Source organism: Tiliqua scincoides, chromosome 3, assembly GCF_035046505.1.
Source record: "Tiliqua scincoides isolate rTilSci1 chromosome 3, rTilSci1.hap2, whole genome shotgun sequence".
In the NCBI taxonomy this organism is placed as follows: Eukaryota; Metazoa; Chordata; class Lepidosauria; order Squamata; family Scincidae; genus Tiliqua; species Tiliqua scincoides.
The window spans coordinates 117,253,283-117,280,149 of NC_089823.1; the positions used below are offsets into that span (position 1 = coordinate 117,253,283).

Here is a 26,867-nt window from a genome sequence, read left to right on the forward strand (position 1 = left end):
CCCATATAATGTAATATGTAGTTTAGTCTTGAGGCTGACATCTTAGGCCCACCACTTTAGAAACAAACCCTTTTGAATCAGTGAGCATTCAGTGAGCATTCACAGAAACAGGCTCTAATCACAGAAACAGACTGTTAGCTGATCTGTTCATGTCTTTAAAACTAGGACACTATGGTGTGGTTTGACTTTCCATTTTCCCAACTGAAGGGAATTTGGTGGGGTGGGGAGACAGCTTTTCCCTGAGAGGAGAGAATTATTGGCATGGTTGCAACATCCGCTTATTTTGAAATTTATGTGTTGAGTGTATCATCTTGAAAGTAACATCAGTTTCCACAAAGTCAACAACATGCAGCTCTGCCAGGCTGCTTCTTCCCAGCTAAGTGCAGAACTCAAACTTTCAGCCCTTTTGCTGGTTACATTCAAAGTGCAACTCTTTCAAGTAGAGCATGTAGGCACACATATACATAGAACTCTGGTTTCATACTGTACCCTGGCTGGAAGGTGTGTCCAGCAACTAGTGTCTACTAACCATCATGGGTTGTTTGCTCTATTTTGTTCTATTTCTTTTTATTGTATGCCTTGGTAGACACAACTCATCATCCACAAGGCATAGACCACTATATAACCTGCAGAGTTGGGGGGGGGGAGGGGAGGGAAATGCTGTAATGTAGACTCAATAAAATGTACAATCCCAAGATAAAATTCTTTGACTTTGAATGACTTTAGTGCTATGAGGGCATGACATGTTTGAGGCTAGAAAACCAATTTCCGTTATTATGGAAGTGTGGTTTTCAAAAAGGGATGTAGAGGCACAGTCATGACCCTTTGACTCCAGCACTTAACATGGATGAAACACTGATGGTTTCAACAATAAAAGTTCATTTAGGGAGGAAGAACAAACACAGGGAAGCATAGCACTTTGCCAAGCATAGCACTTTCTTCTTCTAGAAATCATCTGTTAAAATTAGACTTCTCTGCAGTTGCATCTGAAATCAATGATGTGGTATACAACAGCATTGTCAGCAGGATCTGCTCTCACACATAATCTGAGGACAAGTATTTCAGCAGACTTTAAAGAAGGACACTATGTTCAAATATCTAGTGTATTGGGCCACTCCAAAGCAAAGAATCAAGATTCAGTTTGAATTCTGGGTGCCAGATTATGATACACCTTTGCAAGGACTTCAGAGTTTAAAAATAAAACTCTGCATTTTAAAAAAAAACTTATGTATATTAAGGAACCTTAAATGTGAGCCAGAATGCACCTGAAAATAAAGACAGTAATTCTGTTAGTGTGAGACATCATCTTCTTGGGAAGGATACAGATGAGAGCCAAACCTCACATTATGAGAACTTCCCACCTAGCACTTCCATGCTGTTTTTTTAATGGAATTTTAAATAGCAGCTGTGGAATGGCAATGGGAAGAGGGTGTTTAAATCTCACCCTCTGCTACCACCATGGTCCTGATCTGTATCAGGGGCCCAGTGGCTGCTATTTCCTCCAGAAAATAAAACCTCCCACTGGACACATCAAACAAATGTCTTTATGAGCAGAGACATACTAGAGACCAGTGGCGTAGCTAAGAGGGTGCAGAGGGTAAAATGAACCAGGCAGCAAACTTGGGGGGGGGGGCAAGGTTCCTGCTGTCAGCAGGGCTGCAGCAGGCCAATGGGGCGGTTGTTGTGTGTTCTTGCCCCCGTGCGTGTTTGTGTCCCCCCAAGCCTGTATCCTCCGCAACCTCTCTCTCTCTCCACCTGAACCTGTAGCATCCACAATCTCTCTTCCCCCTCCCAGCCTGTAGCATCCACAATCTTTCTACCCCCAAGCCAAGGTTCCTCCACAACCTCTCTTTCTCCCCCCCAAGCCAAGACCCTCTACAACCTCTCTCCCCCCAGCCTGTACCGTCCACAATGCAAATGTTCCCCCCTTTGTCAGGCTGCCCCCCTTCTCTCTCTCTCACACACACAGATGCTCTGTTTCTTTCTTTCTCTCTCACAGACACACACTCACTCACACTGCGGGGGGGGCCTTCACTCACCTCGTCTAACAGTTGAATGTAAGTCGTCCCCCCCAAGCTGGCAGTAATGATCCCCTTTGTAGAATGTCAGTGTTTGCCAGGCAAAGCTCAGTTCTCAGGATGAATCCAGAGGTTCAGTGTGCCTTGAGAATTAAGGTTGTGGTTGGACTTTCCACTTGTTCCTTGCAGCAAAGAGATAATGTTTGGGTGTGCCTCGCAAACTCTGTAAGGCTGCAGTCCAATGCATACTTTCCTGGAAATAAGCCTCATTGGACACAATGGAACTTACTTCTGAGTAGACATGAATAGGATTGCATTGTAAAAATGCAACAAGTACTTTCAACAAGTGCTTGCTATTTAAAAATATTAACTAACTATTAACTAACATTAACAAATAAAAAGACCCAATTTAATTAAATTTGATGTCATTGTGAGGGAGGGGGGCTACAGAATCTTCCTTGCACTGGGTAGCAACTGGGTCAGCTACACCACTGCTAGAGACCTCAGTTCTCTTTAGTAAATCTCAATAAAACCTTGGCAGAGAAGTATTTCTTTACCCATTGTGTGATTAATCTGTGGAATTCCTTATCATAGGAGGTAGAGATGGTGTCAGGTTTAGATGCCTTTAAAAGGGGATTGGTCAGACTGATGGAAAAGTCAATCGATACTTACAAGTCATGATGACTGTATGCAACCTCTGGGTTTTATAGGTAGACTACCTCTGAATGCGAGGTGCAAGGATGCAGGATGCAGGTACATCCTGCAGGTACAGGATCCTGCAGGTACAGGATGTAGCTTGTTATCTTGTGTGTTCCCTGAAGCATCTTGTGGACCACTGTGAGATACAGGAAGCTGGACGGGATGGGCCTCTGGCCTGATCCAGCAGGATACTTCTTATGTTCTTAAGAGAGTATCTCAAGAATTGCCTCCACTAATGTGAGCCTGCCAGAACACTAAGCTCCACCTCTGAGGCCTTCTTTCAGGTTCCCCGTCCCACCTTTGAACATTAGGCAGGTGGGCTTAAGACTGGTTCGGTTGCGGTACGCAGAATCTGCAACAGCCACACAATAGAGGTGACCTTGATCCCATTGCTGCTTGTTTTTGAATGGGCAGTGAAGATGATTTTCCTCCACTGGAATTTTTTTGGGATATTATTTTTAATGACTGTTGCTATGCTTTAAAAAAATTATGTAAATTGTCTTTTGATTACCTGAAGTGATTTTTATTTTATTTTACTACTGTTTTATGGGTTTTGGTGGTATGTTTTGTTTTTTTTTAATTGCAAACTGCTTTGATTATTTTGAAAGCATATTAGAAATAATATGAAAAGCCCAGTTTCAAAAATGTACTTCTTCTGAAGGAGATACATTTTTTCATGCGCAAGGATACAAATATAACATGCTTTCAGCTGTTCTGTCAACAATTCAGCTAACAATTGCAATTTCCCACAGCTGAAAAACTCTTAACATTCCAGCAAATGAAGCTGGTTTGAGAATCTGAAACAGGAAAAAGTGCTTTGTTCGGGCATGGAAAAAAAAATGCTTGTTTATAATGGAAGATATTGCTTATTGTCTTTAGTATTGGGAAGGGTACAATGTTACAAGAATACAATTCTATTTTAACACTGTAGAGGCTAATAGAGATTGTAATGATAACCATTATCCTGCTAATTATTACTATTTGCATAGTGCTTAAAATAAGTATTTGCATAGTGCTATTCTTGATGTCATGTTTCTTAGAAAATGGTTAAGCCATTGCAAATGGTTGAGGAGGTGGAGTATAAATAGATCTGTGATTTTCAAACGGTGTCCCAGGGCACATTAGTGTGCCACGAAAAGTGATTGAACCAATCATCTGAACATTTTTGACCCCACATTCAATATCCAGTCTATTTTTATCTGCTCAGAGAGGTATTGTACAGTCTCGTCCTTTCTTCTTTTCTGCCAGTACAGTGGGACCTCAGCATCTGTGGGGGTTTTTGTTCCCAGGTTGCTCCCCATGGATGCCAAAATCCGTGGATGGTCAAGCCCACTTTAAAAACATTTAAAAAGTAAATAAAATAAAAAGTTTAAAAAAATTGCTTTCCCTACTTCAGTGCCACAAATCATGCCAACTGCAGGGCAGTCTCTGGCACTTCCTGAAGCCACTTCCAGGTTGCACCAAGGTGCATGACCCCCTCCCTTGGCTCTAGTGCATCCCAAGATGCACTGCAAAAGCATTTCCAAACACTTCCCCTGGGCACACCAGGTCCAAAGGAAGGGGTCATGGGCCTCAGCATGAACAGGAAATGATTTCTGGGAGTGCCAGAGACTGCCCCAAGGTCTGCAGTCTTGGGATCCACAGATGGTGGAATCTGTGGCCACGGATACCGAGACCATGGTTAAGGTGAACAGGAAAATTATCCTGATGGAGAAAGTGCACTCTTAATGGAGCCTATGTAATGGCTAAAAGATGCAGGAGAATCTCAGAACGCTAACCATCATTCGAAAAGCATGGTTCCATCCCTGAACTTTGATTGACCATTTGTTGGCAACCTTCAGTCTCGAAAGACTATGGTATCGCGCTCTGAAAGGTGGTTCTGGAACAGCGTCTAGTGTGACTGAAAAGGCCAATTTGGGAGTGACAATCCCTTCCACAACGGGAGCAAGTGCAGTCTGTCCCTGGTCTGTCTCCCTGGCTATGGGCCTTCCTTCTTTGCCTCTTTGCCTCAGACTGTTGGCCAAGTGTGTCTTCAAACTGGGAAAGGCCATGCTGCACAGCCTGCCTCCAAGCTGGCCGCTCAAAGGCCAGGGTTTCCCACCTGTTGAGGTCCACTCCTAAGGCCTTCAGATCCCTCTGATTGACCAAGTATGAGGAAAAGAGGGGAGGGAAAAGGGATGGAAGACAATGTTAACTGAGCTAGCCTGCAAACTGCAATTGATGCTGGTGCGTGTGGAATCGATTGAGAATGTGTATTCCATACACATTTTTATATTGCTGTAGTAATGAGTAGCCCAATCAATCCTACCTAAATTCCAGCATGGCAAAATAGCGGCACTACTTCTGTAACCCGTGCAGAGCCATATGTAGGCACATGCAAGTAGGGCACATGCCCTGGGCATGACTTGAAGGAGAAGCCCCTGAAGGAAATGGAAGAAACAGAGGCAGCCAGATTGTGGGGCCTTCTTGTGTTTTAGTAGCCCTGTGAACTGGCTGCCACCACATTCCTTCTCCTTTGCAGGCTCTTGTTGCAAGAGAAAGGAGAACAAATGGTGGGGTGGCTGGATCATGGGATGGCTGCTGTCAGGGTCTCCTCCTTGGAAGCGGAACCCAGAAGTGATGTCGCTATGCTGTGATGAAGTCCCTGCCCCAGGCACTTCTGTCTCCAGTATTCCATAAGTGTTTTTTGTTTTTTTTTAAACGGTTGGATATCTCCTTGGGGTAAAGAGATATTTGCCCACCTGGCCTGGGGTAAACCCCAGCAGCTGCTATGTTTTAACAAGGAGTTACACCAGCTCAATCACCATCTGGACCAGGTAAAATTTAAGTACCATCTCAGCATGACACTGTTAGAGGGGGAAGAGGTTCCCTGAACAGAGTTCAGGCATTTTACAAGGCGAGAGCTACATAGCTACGGTTATGGTTGATGATCTGCCCATGGAAGCCTCCACATAGCCAACTGTCCTCTAAAAAAGCTGGGATCTTGTTGCCTAATATCCAGAAAGGAACAAGCAGCATTTATACAATATTGTATTGATACTGCATTGTTCTCTTTTCCTTTTTTCAAAGAATAACTTTTTCCTTTAATTCAAGCCAAGCCTAACCCATAATTGGCCAGACTACCAACTATGTCATTTTTCCTGAAAGACTGTCTTCCAGATGGAATCCTTAGTCACACCTGACATCTCGGTATGCCTTCTGAGCTTCCAGCAGGAGCAGTTTCAGGTCCTCCAAGCTGTAAACAGCGACTCCTCCTGGCTCTATTGTCTCATGACAGCTTTATCCATTTTCAGTCTCCTGAAAACTTCTGCAGACAGCCTTCTGCTCAACCAGAGCAGAGCTACGGGTAAAGCTGATAAGGACAGAAACTCATCCAAAACAAGCAAAGAAGTATTCTGTCACATCTGGAGCTTTCTGCTTATGAGAACTCTCAAGCAACTTTGAAGGAAGACAAAACAATTCTGAGTAAGATTAAAAATTGGGAGGGAGTCTGCAACTTTCCTAGGGAAAGGTTTAGTCCTAAACAAAACTAACATTAAGACTAAATAAAAATCATGTGTATTTTCCATGCGTATTTTCCTATATTTTCTATATTTTCTATAATATTTCTATAATATAATATATATTTTCCTTCAGCCCATTCAGAATTGGAATTGGAATTACCCTTTTTTTTCTGTAATTGGGGAGACAAATTACCAGCACACAATCCTTCTTAAGTGCTTATTCATCTTGGGCACAGTCCTAGATATAAAACTTGGATATATTGCCTTTGCAGCTCACTGAACATCTGAAAGAGAGAGATAAATGTCCCTTTCTTGGAACATCAGGCAACTTTGACATTGCCGGACATTGTGTCCCCAGTAGTGTAATTCATTGAGGAGACTAGGGGAAAATTAAGCATTATAATTGTACTTTTGACAAGAGCATATGACTTTAGTGGGAGGGCAATTAATGTTTCTACTGAGGATTTTGGTGCTACTTCTGCCACTATTTCAGCTTGAACTTTTACTACCAGCAGTTTTAGTACCAGAATGACACTTGGCAAATACTCAGGAATGCTTTAATCCTGAGGGTGAAATACAGGAAGATACATACCTGGCCCAATTTCTTGTCCAGTCACTGAAACTGCATATTATACTGAGCTACTCTTGTATACGAATGACCAGGGGTCCAGAGCCTGAGGATTTCTGATCTCCTGCCCGATTCAAGGCTGTATTAAACAATATAAAATACCCAGGATGTTCTGGTCAGTTTGAGCCTCGAGGAAGGGCAAAGTACATAAAACAACAAGGAAGGCCAAAGGACAGCAAACAAATGCAGCAAACAAATGCTAATCTAGAGTACATATGTAAGCAAGATGCATGCTGACCCTGCTAAAGCTTGCTGACTGGTGCTGCAGCAGCCCTGATCTCCAGGCAGCTCCATTACCTCAGTGCTTCCCAAACTCCTACAAAGGACTTGGGAGCACTGTAAGTTGTTGCAAGGAAGGGGGGGAAGGCAGCAACGGCATCCCCAGGAGGGGCCAGGGAAAGAGGTTAGGATTTGGCAGCAGAATCTCCCACCATCTCCAACCCCCTCAGGGCTGATCCTCCCCTCCCTCCGCCCTCCCTCTGCCCCATTCCATCCACTGCCTGCCTCTCCCCACCCTGAGAATAACTACTGCCAGCCAGCACTGGAAGAATGCAGCAGTGAATTCTCAGGAAAAAGGATGCTATGATCTGTAGGAAGATGCTGTGTTCTTGAATATGCATGGTTTATTGGTTGAATATGTATATCTGCTCAGAAAAGCAGTGTATTGTTCACAAATCTTTTGTAATGATGTATATGCAAAAGGAATTGGGTGTGAATGAAATATAAAAAGTTTGAATTCTCTATGTTCTGGGCGCCTGTTCTCTCCATCCCTGGCTCAAAGTATAGTTTTGTCTGTCTCTACTCAGAGGTAAGTCCTGTCAAGGTCAATAGGGCTTGCACCTGCGTAGGTGGGTCATTGAGTAACTGGCGACAAAGCTGTTTTAATAAAATAAGAAGTTCCTGAAATAAATGCAGCCTAGTCTGATGAATCTTCACTTAGCTGGAAAAGAACCCTGAGGAAAGCTTTTAACTTTTCTCTCACATTACTCTAGTGGAAAAAAATGGAAAGGAAGCTGCAAAAATTTGGGGCAAGGGGAAAAAGAAAAGGCTCCCATCCAACTTCTGCAGCCTCACAGTTCACCATGTTTACTCTCAGTTAATGGAGTGGTGGAATGTATTTTTCTATCAATCTGATTTCCATCAAAAATGCATGGTGGGATTTGTGGGAAATGCACAGAAAAAGCGAGCATCTCTTTTTCTTTTAATCTCTCTTCTTTTATCCTCTTCTTAGAGGCTGTTGCATTAATTGTCTTTCGTTTCATTCTGAGCAGATTAGCAGCACATGACTTTGAACTAAAGAAAGGCAAATGTCACAGACTCATCTATTTTTGTCTCCTTGCACATAATCTAAAAGAGAAAAACTTTAAATGGGATTGCTCTCCTCCGATTCCTTCAATTGTCAAGTGGTGTTATTTGAGATATTTCCTTTCAAATGTGGCTTACATTATGTTTTTCTGGTTCTCCCTCACATCTCAGCTATTCCTTGTGGGATCCATCAAAGTCCTCTGTCACTTGCTATTTCGTCTGCTTTTCATTTCCCAACTGTTTTTTAGATACTTTGCATCTTATTACAATTCACATTTCAACTCTTTTTAAAAATGGGCCTCAGTGCTGTGTCTGCTAAATTATAAAAAAGGTGCAGCATCCTTCCTCAAAGACTCCATTTTATTTGTATTGCTAGCAGTCCTGGCTCACATTTTTTTTCTTGAACCCTTCGCAGGATACATCATCATCAAGTTGCGGATGGTTCTGGGGCATCTTCTCAGTCTCTGTGGAGTGGCAGCTATGCTGAAAAGAAGCATGAGAACAGAGACATGCCAGGCACCCAATGAACTGAGTCCCTGGAGGCAATTGTATAGTCTGTCTGTATGGTTGAAGTGACCTTGACAGACTAGTCCGGATTATTTATTACAGAAAGTAGCACTGTCTTTATCTGCAACATATCTTTTGCAACGTATCTTTTGTTAATATGCTATCCTTCATTGCTTATTGCTTCATTGCTTTTCATTGCTAGGATATGTGAAACCCACCCGAAAAGTTTCACTCCAACAGAATTCTTACTATAATTTCACCAAAGCAGGACTCCTGCAAATAAACGTTGCATGACATTTTAGGAAAAACTAAATTATTACCTCTTAACGATGTTTAAAAAACATCAAACCAAAATTTGTTTCATTTCCTTAAACATCTGTGCTGACTGAGAAGGAACCTTCAAACTTGGAGCAACTCTGCCCGCTAGGGAGCCCTGACTAGCAACTATTCTTTGATTAATATATTCTCCCCTTCAGCTTCTTAGCAAGCACATAATAAGCAGCAACTGTTACCCTGCACATGCCTGATCTTGTCTGACCTCGGAAGCTAAGCAGGGTCAGGCCTGGTTAGTACTTGGATGGGAGACCGCCTGGGAATACCAGGTGCTGTAGGCTTATACCATAGTCTTTCGAGACTGAAGGTTGCCAACCAATAAGCATCCAGGAAAAGTTGGCAGTGATGTGATGCTGCTGCTGCCAACTGCTGCCGGAAGACATGCTTCAAGGGATGGGTGTGGGGCGGGCCCAATGCACAGACATTCCGCTCACCCCACCACCCTACCAACACACCAAGATCCCAGCTGAAGCAGCTTGTAACCTGCTTGTTGTGCCAGCACGGGGACCTTCAAAGAGTGGGGCCCAATTTGATGAAATCGGCAAACCAGTTTAGCAGATTCTTCTGGATTAAATTTGAAGTCATCCTACAGTTCAATATGTCAAAGCAGTGGCTGCATTATGGTTTTGTCATTAAGAAGTTTTATTTAAACAATTGAGTAATCAAGACATTTTGTTCATTTGTGAATAGATCTAAGGGTCCTAGTCAAACCATGCTTTCCAGAATAATACAAGTTGGAATTTTCCTTCCTGAATCTGCAGGCATGCTGCATCATTGAGTTTGACTGTGTCACAGCCAAATTTCACACAGGCGGAAATTTCATTGAAATTGAAAGCCACACCACTAGCCTTGATTCAGTTTAGGAACCACAGCCAAAATTATTTGTTTTCCTTTATCTATTTTTCATACTTTTATACTTCAAGGAGCTCAGGGTGGTGTACATGGTTCCTTCCCTCCTTTTCTCCTCATAATAACCCTGTGAGGTGGGTTAAACTGAGAGATAGTGACTGGCTCAAGGAAATTGAGTGGGAATTTGACCCTCAATCAGCCTGAAACAGATGCTGCGTTGCTTGTTGGCAGAGGGATTCCAAAGCTTCTCAGGCTGAAGCAGGAGGCAATGGTCAGGGTGGTGACACTTTTTGTTCCTTGGCCTCCTCTTACTGTTTCATTGGTGTGCTTGGAGGCAAAAAGTGGGAGAATAAAGCCAGTGGGCCCAGTGAGGTCGCTCACTGCTGCTTCTTCATGAGCCCCCTTCTGGTGTGGCTTGGCCAGAAAGGGTGCCAGAAGGGAACAGGATGATCAGATACAGTGTGATGATCAGATACAGGATGATCAGATACAGATCAGGACAGAGTGCCTATACTTTAACCATTGTACTGAAGAGGAAATTTTGGCAGGTGCTTTTAAAATCCATCTATGCTGCACTGCACCTGTCAAAATTCCTTCATCTGTCCTCCATTATATTTGGTTACCCTGAGCCTGCCCCTAAGAGAGTGCGTGAAGAAGTTGCCGTCTTGGATAATCTGATTTGTCATGATGCTTCAGGGTGGAACCCGGGGCATCCCATCCCATCATTCACTGCTTGCTACCCCATTGAATCTGAGCTGTAGGTGATTAGCATTTAAAGTATCTTGGGGTCATGGAGGATAAATCAATGAAAATATTAACCCAGACAAATTTTATGCTCGGGATTTTTAGAAAAGATATTTTAAAAATACAGGTATATATTTGTGAATTCTATATTTGTGAACTCAGCATCTGAGGATTTGCCCCACCATGAATGGAACTCTCAGATTGCCCCCTGCAGACCTCCCAGATACTGGAACGTTGTTTTCTGGTCACATCTGGGAGGTTTTCTGGACCTCAGAGAGGCTGTGCATGATATTTAGAACCCACCTTTGCTCCAAACATGCCTGGAATTTTGCAATGGACACATTCAAAGTTGCTCTGAGCCTCAGAAAGGTCACACGCTACCTTGTGTGGCCTCTCCGAGGCTCAGAATGGTCCCCAAAGCAATTTTTTTTTATGAATTCTGATTTTTACTAAGTCACTCTGGGTGGTTTCTAAGTCTCAGAGAGGTTGTGCAAGGTGGCATGTGGACTTTCAAGGCTCAGAAAACCACCCAGAGTGGTTTTGGGGCAACTTCCACTAAAACCGGAATTCTGAGCCTTGGAGAGACCATGTGAGGTGTCAAAGGTGCAAAAGTGGGCTCTGAAAATTGAAATTTTTGTTATCCATGATAACATCTGCAAGGGTATCTGCAAGGTATCTGCATGGGGATTCAGGAACAGAACCCCAATAGGTTCCATCTGTATAGCTAATATTATAATGCCCTTATGCAGATCCATTCTGTGAAGATCTGGAAGATTGTGTACAGTTCTGGTTGCCAAGTCTCAGAAAGGAAAGAGCTGGCAGTGGTGCGGAAGAAAGTAACCTAAATTATTGGTGGGTTGAAGCATCTTTATGACGAAAGTCTGGGATTATTTAAAACAAAAAAAGATGACTAAGAGAGACATAAAAGATGTCTCTATAATTATGCATGGTGAGGAGAAAACAAATTCTTTTCCCTTTCACACAACACTAGAATATGGTCATCCTATGATACCAATTGGTAGAAGTAAAAAAAACAAAGAACTTCATATTGTGCATAATAGAGCTAAGGAATTAATTACCAGAAGATGTGGTGATGGCCACTAGCTTAAATTGCTAGTGAGACAAATTCAATAAGGACAAATTCATGTTGCTAGTCATGACTGCAATGTGCTGCCACTGGGTTCAGAGCTAGTTTGTCACTGAATACATTTGTGGGAAGAAGCCAGAGTGTCTAGGATTGGGCTGTTAGATGGCCAAAGCGGAAGTGGTGCTCACCTCTGTCCTGGGTGCTGCTTCCATCGGTGTCAAAATGCTCCAATGAAGTCTTTTTGTGTCACTACTAAGTGGTGCTGAAAGGCTCCATTGGAGCCAGAAGCAGCACATGCCTACTCCAAAATCAGAGCAGGCACTTGCAGATTCTCTGCTGCCCCCCTTAAAAGAAAGGGGAGGGGCGGAGAGGGGAGGGGCGGAACCATGCCACAGGTTGATGTGGAACCACGACAAGCGTGGTTCCTTAAAGCCAGTGGCAGCGGGGGGGGGGGGGCCTGAGGGTGGATTACAATGCCGCCCCCTGGGTGCCTAAATTACTGGCACCTGAGGCATTTACACTTCATGCCCCCCAGGTCCACCACTGCAACCCAGGCTGGGCCAGGCCTCCAGATGCATGTATACTTCCTCTCCCCTTCTGCTATGTATGGTTCTAATTTTGTGTTGTACCATTTATTGCCCTTATTCCTATTGTTTGCATTCAAGAACTTAGAAAAGATGGCCATATTTAGATGACAGTATGGCTTTTCTAGAAACGCTTAACAGCGTTCAATGATAGTTAGAAAAATGATAGTTCTACAGAGTTCAGTGTGACTGCTACTCCTGCTTTATATAATACTTTTCAGTGAAAAAGTTCACAGTTATTTACACCACAATAATAAATTATTTATCCCCTGTCCCAATAATGTAAAAAGACGCAGAAGAAACACCAGCAAACAGCCACTAGAAGAGACACAGTGCTGAGGTGAAGAGGTTGCTTCCCCCTGCTAAACAGACTTAGAAACCTTTACTGGCATGCATACATATTAAAAAAAAGAAAAGAACAAACAACAATTACAGTATCAGCTGCAAGTACAAATGCAAATCATAATTATAGTAATTGGCTAACCCCCTGTGTTCCAGGTCCATACCTGCTGCTCTTCAATACTGACTCCAAGAAAGTAGCTACCTTTTCTACTGAGTCTGGAGCATTAACTGACAAGATATATTTTAGGATCTTGCCCTCTTGGCCATCATATTTTTTCTTTAATGGAACAACGGGTCTAAAATTTCAAACGAGCTTTGAAACACAATTATGTGAGCTAGCAATGCCTGTCATAAGGAATTCCCTTAAATTTTCCAATCTTTACAGCCGAAGGCATAACACTGCATCTTGCCAAAGAGAAAGCCCCTTCGTTTCTGTGGAGATTCAAGGCTGGCTGACTGGCCATAAATGAGATCTGGCTATTCAATGGTGAAAAAGTCTTGTTCACTGCACTTAGCATACTCTGCCATTGAAGCGCCTTCTCTTGATAACCTGGTAGGCTTCCATCTGGGGTAAGGATCCCAGGGAATCAAGTTCAATACCAATCACTCTGATTTTTTTTTTCAAGGTTAGAAGAGCCTACTATAAGGGACCTGTCTGCCAAGAAGACAGTGAAGTAAACTATTCTGTTCCCCATTTATAGCAGACTCTAAGCCAGAATTTAAAAGTTCTCAGCCATGCCCACATCTCAATCTGGCCTCTCTAAAGGTACAACTTGGGAGGCCTAAAATTTATTTCAAGAAATTTTCTTACAGTTGTTGAACTGAGAGATCCCAGGCACATCCATATGGGAGCCCCAACGCTTGGAAAATGATTTTAGCTGAACACTGAGTGCTGCAGGTACGTAAGAATTGCCTATTATAAAAAAAGCGGTTAATGGCCTGAAGTGTTATTTTTGCCACGCTTAAAAACATATTTCAATGGCTGACCCAAGAATGGTTGTATGAAAAATATAAACCCAGAAATTTAAAATGTTTGACTTGTTCAATAATATGGCCATTGAATTGCTACATAAATTCCAAGTTTTAGCAAATACCAAAATATTTGATTTTTCATAATTTAATTGGCTGTCAAATAGCTCACACATTTGCTCGTCAGCTGGTAAGACCAATACGTATCTGTGATTGAATTATAGTGTCATTGGCATACAGTAGCAATGGAACATGCCAAACTCCAGGTTTAGGGGGATGAGCCTCTACTCCTTCCAAAATGGTGAATTAATCATTTAAAAACAAATTGAACAATATAGGCCCTAAGAGGCAGCCATGTTTGACACCTTTGTTCATCAAAATTTTCTCAGTTACAAGGAAATCCTCGTAGATCACCTCCACCGGTGAGCATAAGTTGGCAAGATGTAGTAGAATAAAGCTTCCTAAAAAGAAACAGTAGTCTCCTCTATGCCTAGATCGTTTGTCCCTAAGATCTACCCACCTCATCAAAAGCACCCCTCAGATCTAGGAAGGCTACATATAATTCAGTTCCTGAATTTGATGTGTATTTATGGATTAGGTGGGACAAAACCAGGACGTGATCTAGAGTTGTTCGACCTGCTCTAAAGCCTCTTCCATACCTAATATATCCTCATCTGTTATCCATTGATTAAGCTTTATTAATCGGTGTTTTGTGTACAGTTTCTCTATCACAGACTGAAGGGTTATAGGGCAAAAATTTCCAGGTGCCCTATGATCTCCCTTTTTATATCATGGTACAACAATTGCTTAAGTCCAACTTTTGGGAAGAAGGCCTGACTGGTCGATCATTGTGAAAAGGTTTGATAAAGTTGAGACCCACCATTGTAGGTCTGCTTTCAATAATTCTATAGGAATGGCATCTGGGCCAGAAGCTTTCCCAGATTTAAAAGAGATCAAATCTTCGTTGATCTTGTCCATGGTTACACAAGGGCCAGTGGTATTCAAACTGGGGCATCACAACATCCCAGCCTGAGGGTCCTGGTCCCTTTCCCCTTAAGAGGTGGGGGCAGCCAGGAGGCAGGGAGGAGGCAGTGGTGCGATCCCCAGGATCCCGTCGCTCAGGGGGGCTTCAGGGGCTTGGGTGCACTTGCCCAAGCCTCCTGTAGCCCCCTGGGGGTGTGGAGAGCCCTGAGCGACCTTCAGTAGAGCTCCCCGTGTCAGGGAAAGTGAAAGCGGAGAAATTGCACACCGCTGCGCTAAACCGGAAGCGGAGTGCAATCGCTCCACTTTCCCTTCTGACAGGGCTGCAGGGACTGGGGTGCACCCTCCAGTCCCTGCAGCAGCCGTCCCTGGGTGCGGGGAGCCGTGTGCTAGTCTCTGCAGGGCTCTCCAGGTCAGGGAAAGTGAGAATGGAGAGATCGTGCTCCGCTCCCATTTTTGCAGAGGCAGAGTGTGATCTCTCCACTCTCACTTTCCCTGACCTGGGGAGCCCTGCAGGTGCTTGTGCCTGGCTCCCAGAACCCAGGGACGGCTGCTGCAGGGTCTGGAGGGTGCACCCCAGTCCCTGCAGCCCTGACAGAAGGAAAAGTGGAGCAATCGTGCTCCGCTTCTGGTTTAGCGCAGCAGGGTGCGATCACTCCGCTTTCACATTCCCTGACCCAGGAAGCCCTGCTGAAGGTCACTCAGGGCTCCCCACACCCCCGGGAGACTGCAGGAGGAGTGGGCAAGTGTACCCAAGCCCCTGCAGCCCCCCTGAGTGGCGCGATCCTGGGGATCGCGCCACTGCCTCCTCCCTGCCCCTGCTGCCTCCCCCCACCCCGTCAAAGACTTACTGCGGGTTTCAAACGCCCTTAGAGTTTGAAAACCGCAGCACGAGGCCGTTCAGGGAGCTCAGCTAGTACAATAGGTATCTCAGCTGAAGAAATGGTGGTGTCATAGAAGAGATTGGAAAAATATTGCATCCAGAGAAGATACGGGACTGAGGATGGGTCCTTCTCTCTGTTTGAAAGGTACAATGTCCTTTGTTTGAATGTTTGAAAATTACAATGTCCCAGAATTGTTTAGTTATTGCAATAACCACTGCTCTTGTGCATACTTTGCTCTCTTCATCACCACCATGCTTTCAAATTGTTCATTTGCCTTGGAAATACTTATTTAGCAATTCTACTGAATCTTTCTTACAAACTCCCAGAACAACCTTGGAGTGTGCTCCTTAAGGTTTTTACATTCCTCAGTTGGATTGATGGGCCTTATTGTTAACAGCCCTAGGCTTGTGTCCTAATTCTGCTACTATGTAGCCTACTAAGCTTTCAGACACATCAATCACACTCTGGGTCTACCGCAGCAGGAACTGAGGTTCCAAAATCTTCACTTCTGCTACTCCCTAAAATACAGTGTAATTTCTGTTTAGCTGCAGTACCCCAGAGTATCTTTGGTAAAGTTTCTAGCTCTCTCACAGATGCACCCTGAGGTGGATTTTCAGGTATATTCAAATATAATCCAATATTTATAGATTATATATTTATCTATAGAAATATAGAGGTTCCATAGTGATCTCAGAGCAGCTGAGAGCAGCTCACTGAGTATAGCTAAACCTGCCTATAACTGTCCCTTTAACTTGGTTTTGTATGCTGGCAAAAGAAAAGACGCTTATCACGCTTATATCACTCTTATATCACGCTTATATGGTCCTGGAGTAAGATGAAATCAAACTTTGTTATATAATCTAAAAATTCTTTGTTTTAACATTTCCACTTTCAGCCTGCAATGTTTCAGGATAAGACTTTTAATTGACCAGGATATATTATCAGTGGCCAGGTCTAGAAATGGCCCAGCATTACCCATTCTCCTTGACAGACAATTGCTGTCATTGTTGTTCTATTAGGGTTTGGGGGCACATTTGCCTGTGCAGTTAAAGTGGAGCAGTCCTCCGGTATAAATTCATTGCATGAGCGGCTTATGTCTGTTCTCGATCAGGTCTCTTCTTGTACATCTCCCACATTCCTTTTTAGGTTGTCTCCGGTCTGGCAGGCAATTATATTAAGTTGATTCCAAGTCAGTTCCAGAAAGGCTGACATAGCCAAGTCCAAGGGGATTGGACAAGTTTCTGGAGGAAAAATCCATTACGGGTTACAAGCCATGATGTGTTTGCGCAACCTCCTGATTTTAGAAATGGGTTATGTCAGAATGCCAGATGCAAGGGAGGGTGCCAGGATGCAGGTCTCTTGTTACCTGGTGTGCTCCTTGGGGCATTTGGTGGGCCGCTGTGAGATACAGGAAGCTGGACTAGATGGGCCCATGGCCTGATCCAGTGGGGCTGTTCTTATGTTCTTATAGCACCTTCTACTATGTCATCTTCATACAGTTGTAGGAGTAGCTCTTTAGCTGAGGGATCTGTTTTTTATTTTTATCTTTTTTTAAACTCTGTGTTCCATCTTTATTCTTGTGGGATACTTGTTGCAAGCAATTTACCATCTCTTGCTCTTGTTTCTTGTACTTGTTTAGGCAGGGGAGTTGGCTTCTGTCCTATTAATTGATCTTTTTTTGTTGCTATCATATCCTCTGTATTGCTAGCTGCAGTAAGGGTCTTTAAAGGTGTAGATACATTTCCAATACTCTTTGTTTTTTTTTCTAAGTTAGCCAGTTCATTTTGTGCCAGGGTTTCCCAAGACATCTGATACTGGGATACCCCTTCATTGTCAGGAGAGAACTTCTGAATGTCTTTATCAGCAGGGATAGGTTCTGGCAGATTGCCCATCCACTGTGTCCTTGGAGCAGGCAGATTTGCGACTGGGTGTCATTTTCATAAGCATCAAAGGTATTGTTGGGGAAGCAAATTTGATAAGTAATCATTTTGTTTGATGAAGCTGAAAGTTTCTGTATTGACTGCAAATCATTTTGCCCCATTTCTGTTCTTAACAAACTGCTTAAGGAAGCCTATTTATCCATCTGTTCCTGTTTGGAAAAATATTATGGTCTATCTCAAAAGTGATTTTATCTGTTTGAAGTTTGTCTTGAGAAGATTTCTTTAGCGTATTCATTCCTCTGATACGTTCTTTTTTTTTAACTCTCTTGTTGGGTCAGCCATCTTAGCTGCATAGTTTGGGAAGAATGGCAGATGTTGCTTTTTATTTTCTATTTTATCATTTGCCATTATAGCATCCTGCAACATGGTCATTTGCTGGGTAATATTTTCAAGTTTACGAAAGATTGCTGCTATTGTTTTCCCGGTAAGATTGGAATGTTCAGCCAGCAAGGACAGCATTTGAGCTCTCCCCAGCCCCATTTCTTCATTATCTTGTGCCTTTTGCACTGCACAAACGGAAACTTTGTTTAGTAAATTAGAGTTAGTGTTTTCTCCCAATTTGGGTGAGGAAATGGGCTGTACTGAAGTTTCTCTTAATCCCCCACAGACTGCTTCTGTTTCTGTATCTTCTATTTCTTCTATTTCTTTATCCAGCACACAGTATCTATTTACAGAAACCTGAGCAGACAAATCACAGTTTCAGATTCAGTAAGAGTCCAAGATTTTACCTCGTCCAAATGTAGCTGCTCTGTTGTTTTAGTAGGGGAGACCTGGAGACTCTGTCTTTTCCTTCTCTTCCCCATTTCCACAAGACCCAGCAACCGGCAATCAACAAGCCAGGGAAACAGTCTGCGGCAAGGCAAACAATCCACCAAAATCCAAAACAATCCTTGAGTCTGATACAACAGTCAGGAGAAATATTAAACTACAATACCTGCCAAGGTTCCTAATTTTAAAATTGGACAATTCTGTCCAGCTAAAATCTAATAAAAAGAGATATGGTCATTAGTTCCAGACTGCATTCCATCTTGGTTTGTCCCCCTGCTAAATAAAAGAGATTCACAACTATAAACGATGCCTCTTTTCCAGTTAGCAGAAGAAATAATAACATTCATATAGGAAATATTAATAATATGCACCATAGATCTCAAAGTGCTTGTTCTGGCCTAGTCTCTGGTGCCTGTTCTGAATTAACAAGTTCAATGCCAGCCGTTTATTTTACATGTCGGGGTCATTCTTTTGTATCACCAGCCAGATGGCGCTACCCGTGAGAGTTCCCAGTCCAATTGAACAGTGTGAGATGTACAGCTACAGACTTAACTATTTCACCAATCAACTGTTTGGAGGGAGGAGAAATGGAGAGGGATAGATTCAGAAGTCAGTTCCTTTTGCTCTGCTAAATGATTGATCAGCTTCTTTAGTGCCATGTGCATCCAGCCCTGGCAGTATCGTACTCTCTAGGATCATGCGTTAGCTGCATTTTCATAGATATGATAAAAACATTCCTATGATATTAAATTTGAAAGTAAAGCTGTTTTATATTGTGCACTATTTTGGATATATAAAGGATGAGAAATTCAAAACTGATAAAGAAAAAATTAACTACATCTTGCAAATCAGTCCATCTATATGCAATATGCATAACTGTCAAGTTCTAGTAAGAAATATACTCTGGAGATGGTCAGAGTGAGACGGTTTAAAAGCACATTAAAGTCATAAAAGAGGTATTAACAGAGTGTTATTTAATTCTGTGACAGCATTGCTAGATTTGTTAGAGAAAGGCGAATAAAAATGACAGTTTTTTGTACAGATATAAAAATAGAAAAAACATAGATTTGGTAAAGACTATCGTGATGAAAGATTATGTTTCTCTGTGCTAAAATTTAAGGAACTGAGTGAAGAATATATCATAAAGAATATATATGCACTGAGGAAATGTGAGTTTTTTGGTGAAATGATGGCTGATGTGAATGTCACAATCAATGTGAGGGGGAAGTGCTTCATATATGGTATCTGCACAGTCCTGGCCTTGTAAGATACAGTATCATTTTTGTCCCCATATTACAGAGCAGAGTATACTGGTTTACCTCGTGCTTGTGTGGCTGAGGGGAGATTTGTACTAGGCATGGCTCAGCCCATAGCCTTAGGGTCATGACATACTGAAGCCAAGCTAAAGTTTAAAAAAAAAGTCTAAAGTTGTATTTGTTGTATCTGGCAATGGCTGTAATTATCAATTCAAAACCTCCCGGAATTTAACCAGTGCAATGTGCATGTCATTGGCACACTACCAGAGGCTGACGTATGCTGTTATTGTATCTTAGCTTGACCTTTTCTGGCTTTCTGACCCAAGGAAATTAAGGTCAAATCCTTAAATGCATTTTTTTAACCTTTACTTCTGAAGCCAATGGGATTAACTTTGAGAAGGATCTATGCCAAAGGCTCTGACAATCTGAATTCATTTATATTCCAGTAAATATGATACTTCCCAAAATGTATTTTCCCTAGATACAATTAAGTCCCAAAGGACTAGAATTTAATCAAAGAACTCCCTTTCCAAAGTTCTTAATATCTCTTACTCAGGCATATCAAGAACAAACCTGAAATGAACATGATTTGCCTGAGGCAAACTTATGAACTCCGCTCTCCCTTTTTGCTACTTATATTGCTTTTCTTCCCTTGTTTGATAACTCTTCAGAATAAGTCCTGAATCATTTCTCTAGTTACACAGTAGGTTGTCTCTGTGGAATTCTTTAATTTCATCAAAATGATATGCAACAAGGATAATCAAAGACTTTTTCTTGGCATTTTGTACAGATAAAATGCAGACAAAGCATAGGATAGATAACAGGATATCTAGCTGTTAAGGATAAACATATGAATAATAGGTATAAATGGGTTTATGAGGTTGACAAATAAGAATTAGGACCCAATCCTATGCAAATTTCCAGCTTCAATTCAACCATGAACTGCATCCTGCATTGAAGGGGCAGTCACAAGAGGCCTCCTCAATGTAGTGGAACATTTGTTCTCTTATCTAGGAGTGGAAGAAGGGAAACATCAAACAAGTGTGGAAGGAACACAAGATTGGACTCATATTAATTCAACTGTCACCACAGAGCAGCTTCCCCTTACATTAACCCCGTTGGATGAGTCTTTGAGGCTGAAAAGAGTTACATCAAAAGCCATAGTCCACTACCACCCACCTGAACATAATAATGAAGAGAAACTGGACTACCACACAGGAACTAGTGCGACAGCTCTAGACACCAGTTCTGTTCCAAGGGAGCCTACACTCTGTGATATCGAGATTGATCCTGTCATAGAACAAACCACCCCAGGAGAATGACTGATGGTGCCCCCCTCAGGCCCATCCTGGCACCCAACAGGAATTAATATTTTATCATGGAACACTGCAAGGTGGCAGAATAAGGCTAAGGACAGGAACCTATTGAAATACTTTACCAACTTTTAGCTCATTTTCTTACAAGAAATATGGTCACAACAACCTTTGTATGTTCAGGGATTCCAAGTATTCTCTTGCCTAGCCTATAAGACTAATCCCAGAGGACATCCTCAAGTGGGACTAGCCACATTGGTGGTCCCACATATTAAGGCTGAATTAATAAGCAACTTGGTAACTAATAATAAAATACAGGCAATTAAGTTTGATCTTAAGGGAACTAGTGTAATAAGGCTTAATATATATATGCCCCCGGGTATGAATAACTCAGAGCTGTTTAGTCATTGGGGCTCACTTACTGGTTTAATAGAAGAGTTATAAATGAAGTTTCCTTACAAGATTTTTTAGTTTGCTTCCCCCATTCTGTTTGATTTCCCCCATTACATTGACAGATATGGGATTTGATTCTTCCCCACAGGGGAAAGGAAGTCCTATATGTAGAAGCCATCTAAATTGGTTTCATTTTTTCATGGATGGCAGTGTTATCTTAAAAAAAAAAAATTTAAAGTGGTGGTATGCGTTTTTATTTCAAATTAATATTTTAATCAAGTGTAGTCACTCTCATATAGGTGATATATATGTGTGATATATGTGTGTTTTATGCCTATGGCTCCCCTTCATGGATCACTGTCTGGTCGTGGTGAACGTGCAGGGACACCCAAGATGGACAGGTTACAGCGGAGAGCTCTGACTAAATGTGATCCACTGGAAATGGCAACCCCAGTATCCTTGCCAAGAAAACTCTAAACACTTTAGTATCAAAAGGCAGAAAGATATGACGCTGGAAGATGAGTCCCTCTGGATGGAAGGCATCTAATATGCTACTAGGGAAGAGCGGAGGATAATTACAAGTAGCCTGAGAAAGAATGAAGGAGCTGGACCATTCAATTGCGGATGTGTCTGGAAGTGAAAGGAAAGTCCAATGCTGTAAAGAACAATATTGCATAGGAACCTGGAACATAATTATGAATCAAGGTAAGCTAGATGTGGTGAAACAAGGGATGGCAAGATTGAACATCAACAACTTGGGAATTAGTGAACTAAACTGGACAGGAATAGGTGAATTCAGATGAACTCAGGTGTACAAGAATCCCATAGAAAAAATGGGAACATTGTGAACAAGAGTGGGAAAAGCAGTACTGGGCTACAATCTCAAAAACAACAGAATGATTTCAGTTCAAATTCAAGGCAAACGTTTTAACCTTACAGTCATTCAATTCTCTGCTGACACTAAAGAGAATGAAGTCAACCAATTTTATAAATACACATGAATAAATAGTGGAGGAGACAAATAGATCTAAAGCTTTGGCACAAAGAGTGTCTGAAGAACTATGGAAGAACTATGGATATCAGTTGGAGATATCAAAGGAGATATACAAGGAACATTATATATATATAATTATAGAGAAAGCAAGAGAGTTCCAGAAAAACATCTACTTCTGCTGGCTTTAACGAGGTTTAAAAACTACAGTTGTATTAAATGACCTAACTTCAGCATATGACACTGTCTGGCGGGAGGGATTGCTATACAAACTGTGCCACATCATCCACTGTAAAAAACTGTTAGTCAACAATATGTTACGTGACAGATCATAATGGGAGACAATGTAAGTAAGGTAAGAAAGACTAAACAGCGTCCCCCAAGGCACCTGCACTATTTGACTTGTACTTCTCAGATTTGCCAGTAACAAGGAAACGTAAATTTGTACATGCCAATCACCTGACACTAGAAGCGCAGGGAAAAAATATCGAGGTGGTGGCGGCCTCCTCTCAGAAGAACGTAAGATGCTGGGAAAATATTTTGCTGACTGGAGGTTAATACCCAGTATCAGCAAAATGGTGACCAACAATAGCCCCACATGCCAGGGAGCTCAGGATTCAGTTGTTAATCCATTTTAAAAATATATATAAATCACAACCAAGTCAATCAAAGGTGTTTCTCTCAGCATTATGAAAGCTTGATAATGCCAAATTCATATCAAACCACCATAAAGTTTGGGGAAAAATTTTTTCTGACCCTCAATTTTGTAGTCCTGTGTCATGGGCACTGCTAAGCTTGCTTTAACAGTTAATAGGAGCCTGGGTCTGGGATAAGGCTGGGAAGAGTGGACATAGGACTCAGCTGTGCTCAATACTGCCCAGGGATTGATTGCCAGCACCCATTGGGATGGTGGAGCGCCTGGTGATGGAGAGGTAAGGGGAGGCGTGGTGGGGGCAGGAGCAGGGCTGTAGTTGTTGGGACTGGTGGACATGGAACTCCTTTACTCTGCACCGGTTAAACAGCAAGCACATTGTCAAGTAGTCCTATTGCGGGGCTACTTTCCTTCCTTGGGAGAAGGGGCCGAGGAGGCATCAGGAGCTGCTGGCAGCTGCCTGAACATCCATAGGAAGCCACAGCAGCCATTTTGGCACCACGGCAGCCCCACAGGCCAGGGAACTCCGGATTCAGTTGTTAATCAACATGTCCACATTAAAAAATATATATAAATCACAACCAAGTGAAAGGTGTTTCTCTCAGCATTACGAAAGCTTGATAAAAAGAAGCCTGCATGCAAGAAGGTTGATGAAGGTCTGCATAACGTGTGCTCCTTCAAGATGTACAAAGTTTACCAGAATGAAAGATAGCCAATTGTTGGTGTTGTTGCTAGTAAGAATATTTATATTCCACTTTTCAAGGAAATGTAGTTCATAAAGCGGTTTACATAGCAAAATACATCTATCAGTGGTTCCATGTCCCAAAAGGGCTCGCAATCTAAAAAGAATGAAGAAGTGACACTAACAATAGCTACAGGAAAAAATGCCAGCTAGAGTGAAGAGGGACAGTTGCATTCTTCTTGCTAAATATAAGAAGACATCACAATAAAAGCTGCATCTCACCTGACTTTGCAGGTGTTGTTGACCTAATAATGGGCACTGCTCAGCTTACTTTAACAGTTAATAGGAGCCTGGGTCTAGGAGAAGGCTGGGAAGAGTGGACAGCTGTGCTTGATACAGGCTGGGGTGTTGATAGCCCAGGGATTGATTGCTGTCTTCTCCTCCTCACTGCCACAGGTAGTAGTTAACAACAGGCTTTTGCCTAGAGGCGCGCCTCTATATTGCATTCCTCTTGCTAAATTTAAGAAGACATCACTGTTAAACTGCCTCTTACCTCAGTCCCTGCTATCCCAGCTGCTAACTAAAGATGGGTATAGAAGGGGGGGGGAAGAAGGGAAAAAAATTCCAGGCACCAGATCCTTTAGATCTAAAGGCACCTGTCCTTTAGAGGGGGGGGGGAAGAGTCCTGTGGAGAAGACCCCCTGACACAAATTTGTTGGGCCTTGGAGAAAGAGTGTGAAAGGAAGCCCTCTCTTTTAAGGTGTTGGGAGACAGTGCCTAACGGGAAGGTAGTTAGATTGCTAAACCCAATGCTGGGTGCTTGGAATACTGCTTTCATATGTATAAGTTTGAATGGGGATCAGGATGTAGGTATCAGCAAAATTCAAGCAGGGGGTCAATGGCTGGCTTCCTAGAAGGGGGAACTTTAGAAAGACTGTGTGTTAAAAATACAGCATGTAGGTACAATACAGTGTATCAGTAACTGAATTTCAACACCAAAATCATGGCAGTCAGTTCAAGTTTGCATACAGTACTGTAGGAGATGCTTAAACAGTGATTGGATTAAGACACAAGACTTCCTCCCATAATGTGTGACTGGGGGGGCGGGGAGTTGTGTATCAGTGAGATTGTGGCTTGACCAAAGTCCTGGAAATGTGGCCTGTATGCTGGGAGAACGGTTTAGCTTGCATGGTATTATAGTCCAGAATAGCATAACCAGATATATATAGAAAACCACAGCTGTCTCGCTGAGAGAGAACGCAGCCTCCGTGAGGAGTCTGTCAGGAGTTCTGACAGCCATGCTGCTTCCATGATGAAGTACAGTCCAAGAGAGCATGAATCCATCTTGTCTTGCAGTCCACGACAAGGTTCCAGGTGTGTGAGGTCCACATAGCACTCAACTTGTGTCCACCAATATGATGCTTGAGGTGGCATTTGCATTGGCTTTCATTTCCCTGCTTTGATGCTAATGACATCACTGCACGAGATAATGCTGAGACATTATACGATTTCTGAGTAAACACATATTTAAAAAAAACTTTTTTTAAACACATTAAAAAAAACCAAGAGTAAATATATTTTTACAAAAACTTTAACTGTCTTGCTTGTAGTTTTGTTTGGTTTCATCTCTTGAGTCCATGGAGAAATGTTTCTTCATGCAAAACTTTTTATCTGCTCACTGCATCTCAGGATATGCCTTCCTTGGGTCACTTGTTACCTCATTTACATTTCATTTTTCATTTACTTGAATAGGGTATAGGGATTGTGCGACATAGACTTTAGAATTTATTATCACTCAATTTGTGCTGCTGTGCCAGATTAGCATTGGATAGCCAATTGGAAGTTTTCTATCAATTGGACTTGACTGAGGAGGGCTGATAAACGTCCTGAATCTCGCACTGTCCATCAGTTAAAAGTGTCTGTTGTGGGTGACATACAACAGGTCGAGTGCTATATTCTAAAATATTGGTTTTGGCTGAGCATGGCTGAGTTATTGTGCCAGCTCTGAGAGTTGGTTATACCTTTTTCTTTGCCAACATATAAGTAAAATTAAGAAAATACAAAATATTAGTTTGTAGTTGGACAACAATGGTAATTACAGTGGCATGAAGGCCTAACATTAAGAGATTGTTTGCTGAGGGACTGTATCCTTTGAAAATGTCCCACGAAGTAGCTCTTTTCCCTTTTGGCTTAATCAGGAAATTTGACCATTGTGAAGTACAACCTCCAGTTTGGCTAGTTGTGCCCTGTGGGATAAGTCAATCATTTCTTGTTGTAGACCTTTAGACTCATTAATTAATTTTCCCCACTGTTGCCAGTGGATTCCTAGGACTAGGTGAAGTTTAGTACTTCTGGCTTGTAATACAGATTTTCATGCGTATTTTGCCAATTTTGCCATAATGACTCTGTATATGGGCGACATTCTGGATATGTTTTAGCAATTTCCAGATTGGTTCATTGTACTATAATGGTTGTTTCCACAACATTTGATGATTCAAGGTCTATGATGGGTCTGTTTCTCTGTAATAAAATGGAGGGTTTTGGAAAACGCACAGGAGTATGACACCCAAATCTGCATCCCATATTCCAGAACCATAATCCTTGGACAAAGATCCTCTGGGCACTATCTAGGTATTTACATATTTGAATATAATAATTTGAATCAACTGGTTGCAGGGTTGGTTTTGGGTGTGTAGGTCCTGTTTCTCCACTACTAATGTTCAGGCCAAATCTGAATGGATGGCATTCCCATCTTATTCCACTAGAGACTAGAATGTGGAGAGACACTTTACCATATGTGGGAAATGAATATTACCAGCCAAACCAGCATCTGTGGGCATAAAACTGGGTTCAATGCAGAGAGCAGCAGCTTTGGGACACGCTTATATCTGCTGTTACGCAAATGGTGACTGTGTAGTTTAACATCCCAGAACAACTAGTGTCTCTTCTTATAGCCATATCATGATTTCCAATCATACACATCCAAAAAAAGGTTGAAATCATGAAAATAACTTTGAGTGCGGCAAGCAGGAGTATTCCCTGAAATTGGATGAAATATTTGCTAGGATAAACAGAATATGGAACATTCTTACCAAATAGCAGATGTGTATGGATGTTGGATCCTTCCTTCAGCCTCCTGCAAACATGATAGGGAGTTCTGATCAACATCCTTCTTGCAGAATGAGGGGTTTGGATGGGACTTTTTCTTTTACTGTGGTTGATGCTAACAGGGTAGTAACTACTGGTATGCCCTTCCACTTCTTCAGACGTTGCTTGGATATGTGGTGCTTGGGCTCTGTGTTCACTGGAAGGAGGATGTAAGTGAAACAAACAAACAAACAAACAAAATGATTTTACTGAGCAAACAAGCTGATATTAGAAAACTATAGCTGGAAGCAGAGAAAACGATCTACGACCCTTTACCTGTCAAGTCCCAGAA

General features: G+C 42.2%; 1 pseudogene; it reads left to right on the forward strand.

Annotated features, from left to right (window-relative positions):
• Positions 1-9,154: 9,154 nt before the first annotated feature.
• Positions 9,155-9,274, forward strand: LOC136646398 (5S ribosomal RNA; annotated as a pseudogene).
• The last annotated feature ends 17,593 nt before the right edge of the window (positions 9,275-26,867 follow it).